The sequence below is a fragment of the Nilaparvata lugens genome, chromosome 4 (genome assembly GCF_014356525.2).
Source record: "Nilaparvata lugens isolate BPH chromosome 4, ASM1435652v1, whole genome shotgun sequence".
In the NCBI taxonomy this organism is placed as follows: domain Eukaryota; kingdom Metazoa; phylum Arthropoda; class Insecta; order Hemiptera; family Delphacidae; genus Nilaparvata; species Nilaparvata lugens.
In genome coordinates, this window is record NC_052507.1 from 32,683,654 (window position 1) to 32,693,929 (window position 10,276).

A 10,276-nucleotide genomic window follows, 5' to 3' on the forward strand; every position below is an offset into this window, starting at 1 on the left:
TATTGAATAGTCACCGCTTCAATAACATAATCTCAGTTTTGTGCGATATGTTCAGAATAATAACATCTGTCGGTTAAATTACAGTGTTGCCAGATTGTGTAACCGTTAAAATCTTGGTTAGGTAACCGGAAAACTTAATTGGGGATTAAAAACTAATTGATTTTTGTGGAACAGAAACGAATCCGTAAAACTAATGCTGATTTGTTAATCAGCGTTAATGTCCATTATTTAACAGATGTACGTGAAACTAGCCCTTAGTCACAGAATAGGTACAGAATGGAAACTTGTAATTAAACACCTATCTAACCAATGCTTTTTACATGACGAAAATACTATATAGACACGTCACGTGACCTTGGGAGGTTCCAATCCTGGTCTTCTGATTGGCTCGTGGCAGAGAATGAGATCAATTGACAGAGATCATTACAGTGATCCCGAACCTACCATCAATACTTCCATACTGAATGTATACTGTGCCTTAGTACCGGTTGCACAACAGCCGGTTGAATTTTGAGCGTAATTAATTCCACGAGAACCAATCAGAAAAGCCTTATCTTCTAAAGGCCTTCTCTGATTGGTTCTCATGTAATTAATCAGTGTCAAAATTGAACCAGCTGTTGTAAAACAGGGCCTTCATAAACCTTCTACTACCAAGAAGGGTAATTGGACTACCCCAAACCAAACCCACATTTTGTCTATTTTTTGTAAATGATCTTAATGAAAGAGAAAACGCAAATAGACCAAACATAACCAGCTTGACCAACATAACGGTTTAAAACTTCTACTGATCATTTTTCAGGTTATGTTTAGCATGATTGTAAGAAGGAGATTAGGTTATGTTTTATCAACAACCTGAACAGTCAGGTTAAGATGTAACAAAGTACAGTAGATACAAAATTATTCATAACTTGGTAGGTTTATTCTTATAAATAAGCCCTTCTTTAGCAGAAGACTTATCAAACACAAAGACATAATATTGATGAATTCGTTTAAAACAGAAAGTTGAAACGATTAATTGTATGATTAGGCTATTCATCACTGTACCAGGTAAGATTAAAATAATATTGCCTAGGCCCTATTTGAAATAATTTTTAAATTTTAACATCTGAAATGTACCTTCAAAGCAAGTATTGCTAATTATACAGTACAGTCACTTTTAATTTTAATAAAACCAAACGATTCCCCGATCTATGGACCGTGGCGAATAACTTACACTGGATAAGTAATAACGTAAATACTTGTCACTTAAAATGTTTGCCTATCCATACTCAGATAGGCTACAACATATCGGGACCTGATTAGAAAACTTAGATACTGTTATCTTGAATATTGAATAATTGGATGCTAAAAATTTTTAACAGACTGTCAATTTGTGTTCGTGAGCTGGAGTATGGGAAGTTTTGTAGGCTGGTTCGAGAAAAACTTATCAACTACCCTCTCTACTCATTGAGAGATGATGAGACCAGTGGACTTGTAGACCAGTTTGAGATTCTTTAATGAGTTACTATGGCAGTCCATCTACAGAGCAACACGAAACAACCTATCTGCGGCCATCTCTTTATTTGTGTTTTGATTGTTTTATATTTTGACGAAGTCTGTCTGGCGGCTGCCGGTCATGGACTGAATAGGCTACCTACCCACTGAAAAATATTGATAAAACATGTAAAATAAAATTAGGATTATTATAATCTGCTGTATCTTTCAGCCTACAGAAATAAAGTAGGCTAGGAATACAGTAGTTATTAGTCAATCTAAAGATAAACAAAATTAATACAAACATATTTAATAGCCATTGAACAAGATCAAAATGTAATCTATAGGCTATGCATCTTCTATTTTTTCAATAGAGTTTATTGAAGTAGGGCAAGTAGCCTATTGCATTTTAGAAGTTGATAGAGGAGTAGAATTTGTCAGAATATTGAACAATACAAGTTACCTATTATCTTGTAGTGAACAACTACAAGACTTAACCTATTTTGGACTATGTGTCTAACCTTAACTAAATCTGGGAGAGGAATAGCACAATGTTAACTTATATTTTCTTTTCCTACCATTTTGATGATGTACTTAGTGTATCAATCAATAAAGAATCAATCTTTTCTTTTTTGCTCTTTATAGGCTTTGCATTATATAGCATGCTTTAGGTTGCATATAAAGCTTCACGTTATAACACCTGACTCCTGTCTCACTCAGGATTGAAAGCCTCAAAACCAAATCCAAAAAATAGGTTTTGAGAACGGATTTTATAAAAGAATCATCGTATGATACAGGTAGCCTACTGTATTGTCATATAAACTCTTAGCAGGTCTAGAAACAGTTATTTTTCTTTTTTCAGGGAATAACAGGCTGATTGAGCTATGGATGAAACTTTCTGCTGGGTCTATCCTGCTAGTTTATTGCTGGTGATCACCGTATCAATTATCAGGTGAGCTTTCTTGTAATTATCAACCTATCAAATCATGTTTGTTTTCCTGTCGATGCTGTATGCAAATTACAAATTGCTTTCAATACCAATAATAATAGAGTTTCGCATTATCCTTTTATCAGATGGGCACGCTAAATTGTTGAAGTATTGGCTGAAGTAAGCTACAGTCGTAAGGCCCATTGACGGCTTAAATATATTCAGGCGGTGAGACCTTCCCGCAAGAGACTCCCCACCAACAAAAGCCACTCGAATTTACTTTTTTAGAGTTTTGCAATCTAACATTAGAATACTTCCTTGATCTCCTATTGGAGGCCGCCTGGAACATTCATAATTATTGTTGGTGTCTCCAAAACAAATTTTTGAGACAGGACCGTTCTCCATTGGTTGGGTTTTGTAGATGTTCCCTACTAATTGTTTGTTAGCCTGGGTACACACGGGCCGGTAGACCATTAATTTCGATTTGTTCAACGACTTCCATTTCGTGGAGTCAATATTAGAAACCACACCTAACAACTAAGAAGACATTAATCAGCTATAGACTAAAAAAACCGTTTATTGTACAACTACTAACAAAGCTGGTCGCGCTCAAATTCAAATTTTAGGCCTATTCATTGCCCAAGACACATTATTATAAAATATTGTACAGGCACTGTAAATTTACTTAAAAATCACATCTTTTCACTTTATATGAGAAATTATCACATCATTCAATGCTGTTCAACCTAATGCTAAAATACTGTTCAAGACTATAAAAACATTTCTTCAATAGGAACTTTTTAATTCTTCTCTTGTATTCCTTCTCAAGTAATTCCCTAACGGTAGGTGATTGTAAAATATGCTTACTCAGGCCTTAAAACTAGTATGACTAGATCTATAATAGTAAAATTCATTTCAGATCTTTAATCAATTCAGTGTGTAATGAGAGTGGACATTATTATGACTGGAAAATACATTGATCCTTGAGTTGTCCTTATGCGCGCCTCTCCAATAGGGAATGAAATTAAGTGCATCTAACAGATGATTCTCATAGAACATAATATCATTAACTTCTGTCATTGTGCTGAACAATGTAGTTGGTGATGATGGTTGAAGCTGAAAATTAGGTGTTTTTCACAAAACAATGAGCATTGTTGTCCGGTGTACCTGGAAATCTATATGAGATGAAGCGCTCTACCTGATCTTAGATTGTAAAGCACAAAAATACTCCCAGAGGAATTTTGAATTATATAATATATAATATAATATATATATTATATTATATTTACATATTATGTAAATGGTAACAATCGGAAGATATTGTTGATCAAAACCTAAAATTCATCAGAATTGATTTTTTCTTTCAATTTCACACATTTTTGATAAATTATTACTCATTGGAGATGGAGAGTTCTGCATGATCCCGTTTTATCTGTAAAAGGGCGAGAACCAATTTTTCTGTCTGATTACTGGATTTGGCAGAAATAGCTGAAAACTGGAAAATGAACCCAAAATACGATGTTCTGTATCTATCACAAGGACATTAATGAAATTTCCTTTGCTTGAAGAAATTGGTTATGGACTTCTCTCATGTATCCAAAAGATATATTAAAAAATCAGAACTACTATATTAATTGCAAGCACCAATGTATATGTGACTGGACTATTGTGTGACAACATTTTTGTATAACTCATTACTTCTGTTATTCCTTGTGGTATTCCTTTCATTCCAATCAATTGGAGTTTTTGAAAATAATTTATTTTTATTTCATTTCAGGCACGAAAATATGTCACAAAGACCGCAGGGACAGTTCATCGTGTGTGTTGTTCCTCATTCTGCAAAGGCAGTAGTGAACATGAGTTATCCTATAGTTTGACACCGTACACATCGTTTTACCATTACCATAGTTTATCCCACTTGAGAATTCAAGATGGCGGATGTGGAAGATGGCAGGTCTCTTTGTGGCTGCTGCAATAATTCTATTAATTCGGGTGATAGTGCTATTATGTGCGACGTTTTGTGTGACAAGTGGTACCATTCGAAATGTGTCAATATATCTTCTAATGATCTCGTAAAAATGGGAGAGTTGGAGAGCTTTCGAAATGGTTTTGCCCAACCTGTGGTTTGTGGTTAGAGAAGCTGCATGATTCAAAGTTTGAAGTGAGCGGTTTTGTGGAATTGAATAATAAATTGAGTCAAGTCTCTGAAAAGTTTAGTGTAGTGGAACTGGATAATCTCAAACTTCATGTAAAGTTGGATAATATTCTGTCAGTTTTGAATAACATTAAATGTGATCCGTATCATTCTAGCTCGATAGATAACAAGAACTTGCATGTTGATTGTGACCGTGTTGTTGGCTTTTCGAATTCTAAGCAGCGCCTGCCGGTGCCGGTAAGCTCGGGTCGACAAACATCGAGACCAGGCCGATCGACTGGCTGGAAAAAGTCGACAGATACTGTCGATCTTTCTGACAATGATCAATCTGTCTGCGATACTGTGAATCAACTTGAGAATCAGCGACCAAGTGTCAATCAGGCTGAAGACCTGACTTTAGTAAATCTAAATAGATCTAGCAATCTAAATTCTTGTAACGTGAATGATAGCATTGATAATGTTCAAACTCATTCTAAAATCAATGACACAAACTCTAATAGTTTGACCAAGTGGGTAAAAGTTAACGACACAAACGGATCGAACAAGTGGGTAAAATTGACTTCTACTATCGATGTTGATACTGTTGACACTTCAAACAATCGACTTACTGAACAAGTTGACTTTGACAATTCGGCTGTTGAGGTTAGGCGTGATTTCACACCTACGGTGACTGTAAATAATGATTTTAATGTGACAAACAACAACGCATGGTCTGATGTTGTAAAGAGATCAAGGAAAGCTAAAATGACTATTCCTGTAAGTACAGGACAACCGTCCACGAGTGCCAATTGAAATGTGACGTAAGTAAGAATTCGATTACTAAAAATTCAATTGCTGTAAATCAAAAAACTGCAAGTAGGCTTGCTAAAAAAGGTATGATTATAGGTACATCTGAGCATGAATCTAGTCTCCTGTCAGCAGGTAATAAGAGAGCATGGTTTTATGTAGGTAGAGTGAAAAGTGATGTTAGTGTTGACACAGTAAGAGAGTTTATCGTGAAATCCTTTCCGGGATCAGACCCAGTAGTTGAAAAATTACCAAGCAAAGGTGTAAATTCAAGTTTCAAATTTGGAATTAATTTTGATAAGAGGGCGGAAATCATGACTAGCTCTGTTTGGCCAAAAAACCTAGTCTTGAAGCGTTTTTTATTCAGGAGAGACTCCAAGAAGACAGTCAGCTAGCTAGTACAAACGGATCTGACTTGAAAACTGTACAAATTGTAAATAAAATTCTCAAGTTTGTCTATGTGAATGTTCAATGTCTCAGAACCAAATTTAATTTAGTGTCTCTATTTGTTGACAATGTATGTCCTGATATTTTGTGTTTGAGTGAGCATCATTTGGTGCAGTCTGAAACCAATCACTACAACTCCATTTCTCATTTGAGTCTGGCAGCTGTTTATGCTAGGACAAATCACAAAAATGGTGGTGCTGCTATTTATGTTAACAAAAATTTGGATTACAAACCTATTGATGTAACACAATACTGTGTTGAATTTGAAATTGAATTGGCTTGTGTGGAACTCAGTGCTTTGTCCATTATAGTGGTCTCTGTCTACCGTGCTCCAAGTGGAAACCTGGATAAATTCTTGATTTGTTGGATGGATGCTTGGTGTTCTTGTCTAGGCTGGGCAGGCGGATGATACTGGGAGGAGACATGAACATACATCTGCAAGTTGAGGATGAAAAGTACTCCATATTCAAGTATCTTCTCCAGAGTCATGGTCTATTTATCACAAACCGTGAACCGACTCGTGGTAGCTCCTGCTTGGACACAATTGCAACATCCTTGAACACCTGGGAATATGAAGTGACTGTTGTTGATCCAGTTATTGCTGACCATGATGCAGTTGTGATGGACCTGCACCTGGGGCTGGTGAGTGATTCTGGAGCTGGGCAGCCTGATACTGGACCAATCACATATCGTACTATCAGGGCAGACCGACTGCCTCTCTTCAAGGCTGCTGTTGATGGTGTTGACTGGAGCAATGTTCTGAACTGTTATCAGCCAGAGAACGCATTTGGTTTTCTTTGAGTCTTTTATGGATGTGTTCAACAGTCATTTTCCTTTAAAAGCCAGAACTTCCAGGAAATTTGCAAGGAATCATGGAAAGTCTGTAAAGATTCTCAATGACAAATCCTGGTACACACCAAGGCTGGCACAAATCAGAAATTTGATTGTTGCTCTCCATGCGAGGATGGGGCTCATTGATGATGAGGGGGGCAGACTTCATCTCCGCAACCAGTACCTGAGAGCAAAGAGCATTTATCGAGCTGAGGTTGATGCTGCTAAAAGGGCGGCCAACATGTCAAAAATTGAATCTGCAGGAAACCCATGTAAAGCTGCCTGGGACCTCATAAACCAGATCTCCAAAGATTGTTCGAGACCTAAATGTAAAGCTACACCGGATGAATTCAACAGCTTTTTTATTGGTGAGGTGGAAAAGATAGTTGCTTCCATGAATGATGTGAGATATAATGCTCCTGGTTACAATAACAACCGAGTGAAGTTAGAACGGTGGAAGGAGGTCAGACCTGCGGATGTTGTTCGTGTTATTCGCGGCTTCAAGAACTCCCACAGTCCTGACGTCCATGGAGTTACAGTTGGTGTGCTGAAGTGTGTTGCGGATGGGATTGCTCTTCCCCTGTCTCATGTGCTCAATGTCTGTATGCGACATGGCTGTTTTCCTGATGTCCTGAAGTTATCCCGCACGATTCCAGTCTTCAAAAAGGGTGACCCTGAGTCTATGAACAACTATAGACCTATATCAATCATTCCTGTATTGGGTAAGGTGTTTGAGGTCCTAATGAAGGAGCAACTTGTGTTCCACTTTGAGAGGAATAATCTTTTTTCTGACGCACAGCATGGCTTTAGAAGTGGAAGGTCTACGTTTACAGCTGTCTCAGAGATGATTGATTTTATTGTTAAAGCCTTTGAGGAGAGAGATCTTGTTCACCTGGTCCTTGCTGATCTGAGTAAGGCATTTGATTGCGTGCCTCATGGAATTCTTCTTGAGAAGCTTGCTGGGTATGGACTGGGTGGTGAGGTGCTTGTGACCCTCAGATCCTACTTGACTGGAAGGAAGCAGATCATATCCATTGGAGGTGCTCTCTCACAGCCTATGCAGGTGGATCATGGTGTGCCACAGGGATCGGTGATGGGCCCACTACTCTTCCTGGTCATGATCAATGATCTTGGGCTTCTTGGACCGGTGCTGATGTTTGCGGATGACACCACAATTTACTCTAGGGGGCGGACGGTTGAACAAGCTGGCTTGCAGGCTCAGCAAGTTTATGATGATGCCAAGCAGTGGTTTGAGAGAAACAGACTCTGCTTGAATGAGGGGAAGACTCAGCAACTGGTTTGTGGACTTCGCAGCCTTGCTGACTCTGCCCATAAATCAGTGGTGAAACTCCTGGGATTTGTCATTGACTCAAAATTGACATGGGCTGGCCATATTGATGGAGTTTGCACCAGGCTGGCACGAGTAATCTACTTGCTGCGTAGACTCAGAGCCCTTCTCAGCAGGAAAGATATGGTGATGGTATACTTTGCCCTTTTCCATTCCCATCTGCTGTATGGACTTCTGCTGTGGGGGCATGCAGCGGGCTGCAAGAGTGTGCTGATGCTCCAGAAGAAAGCACTTCGAGTGATCACCTCAGCAGGGCATCGTGAGCACTGTAGGCCTATCTTCATTGACCTGGGCATCCTTACGGTCTTCAACCAGTACATACTGTTGAGTCTGTTGCATGTTAAGGACACCGAGGGCAGTCATGTGCTGAGGGCTGATCGTCATGTGCACGCTACAAGGAGGAGACTTGACATTGACATACCTCGCTGCAGAACCAACAAGAGAAAAGACTCCTTCCCAATATTTGCACTGCGCCTATACAATGACCTGCCTGCTGGTGTGAAGAACCTGCAGGGTATTGCTTTTAAAAACCGAGTTGAGATCTGGCTGAAGAGGAACCCATTCTACTCAGTCAATGAGTATTTTAATGCTCACAAGGACAATATAGTTTGACCTGTCATCTTACCATTCGACGCCATCTATCCAGTTCCCTGGTCATGGATGTAGAAGGAGGAATTAAGGAATTAAGGAAACTTCCATTGTATAATTTTGTACATTACAAAACATGTGTTCTTTCATGAATAATAATGTATTTATGTAGATTAACAATTTATTGTTACTTTCGCAATTTTTCATGTTTTGAAAAAAAATTAAAAAGATCAAATCATTGTTCATACATTTTCTTATTTTCAGAAATGTCAACACAGTAGTAGGCTATTTATAGGCCGTTTACGGTATGGTATTTTATTTGAATATTAAGGTACTGTACCCACCTCACCAAGTATCGATCAAAAATGTGCTATAAGACAAGAATAGAACGTATTCAACAATCAAAACTCAAGCATCATTTGCATGTGAAATATATACCGGTAATCAATTTTTAATGTGAAATACTGAAATAATCTTATTCGAAGTGAAGTTCATAATTGGCGGTTAACGAGTGCAGTGCATGTCATGGTTGGAAACCTTATAAATAGCTAATGTATGTTACACCAGGTCTGGTGTTTTTTTCAAAAATCATAACGAAATAAAGTTAATTTATTTATTCAAGTAAGTAAATCTTTGCTTTATAGTTATTGGTTCTAGTATAGACGATAGCATCGTTGCATTTACTTGATATTGGGTAGGATATGTGGTAGCAATAAAAATACGTAAAAGATAGACATTTCAACTGAAAATATTATATGAATATCATAAAATATTATAAAATAGATTTTATCAAGAATAATAGGATTATAATCGAATAATTTATTTTTATAACCTGAAAATAGCTAAGCCGTTGGGTTGGTCAAGCTGGTTACGAATGGTCTATTTGGTTTTTCTCTATATTTAGGTACAATGATTTTTTGTAGATAATGTTGCTGTATTTTATTGAAACATAGAGTACTTCTTAAATAGAGCTTTAAAATTAGAAATTATTATTCTTTTCATGGTTTAAATTCAAAAACTTCATCATGGAAAAAACCAGAGTTCCTCACATTAGCCAGATTTTAATGACTTGTCTTGCCTTAGGCAAGTTGCCTAACGCCTATAAAATTAGATGAACATAACTTAAAAGGTTTTCTTTTATCATGTTTTAAAGGCAAAGAGAATGTGATAAGGCAAAGGTTTGCTTTTGTCGCAATATGTGATATTAGAAATGCTTTGATAGTACAAATAACAAAAAGTTGAAATAACCTACTAGATAATTTTAAATATACCCAAAAAATCAACTTACAACTTAATTAACCTAAAACCTTTCACTTACTTGAAAAGTAAGTCCTTAAAATCATGGCCGTACAGCCTCAGTATACAGGCCATACAAATACAACATTGATCATTTTTAGTTCCGTGTGCATTAAAAACAGAATAATTATGTTGATCACAAACATTAATCATAACATCACAGACAATGAATCACATCACATGAACAGAACAACAGAATATTTAAAAAGATAACAGAATACATGAAATCAGTGTTGCCAATGGCAATGGACAAAATTTTCCCCGGAATCAGTCCCAAAAACACGGAATTATCAACCAAAATCCTCGAAAATAGGATGATGATTTTTCTCAATATAAAATAGTCATAAAATGAAAAAAAGTTGAGATTGAAGCATGTACAAACGTTTTTCTACTCAATTTTGTTTCATCAATACGTAGGCCTCCT

The 10,276-nt window shown here is 37.1% G+C and overlaps 1 protein-coding gene and 1 long non-coding RNA gene across 2 annotated transcripts in view; one reads left to right on the forward strand and one right to left on the reverse strand.

Moving 5' to 3' along the window:
- LOC111061992 overlaps window positions 1-10,044 on the reverse strand; it is a 188,735-nt gene extending 178,691 nt beyond the window's left edge. Inside the window, 1 exon segment of the mRNA XM_039427355.1 lies at window positions 9,845-10,044. The gene's annotated coding sequence lies outside the window, so the exon portion shown is untranslated.
- On the forward strand, window positions 721-4,315 carry LOC111062125. The gene is made up of 3 exons (XR_005571195.1): window positions 721-1,047; window positions 2,336-2,425; window positions 4,179-4,315. It is a non-coding gene; the product is annotated as an uncharacterized LOC111062125 (long non-coding RNA).
- Window positions 10,045-10,276: the final 232 nt, after the last annotated feature.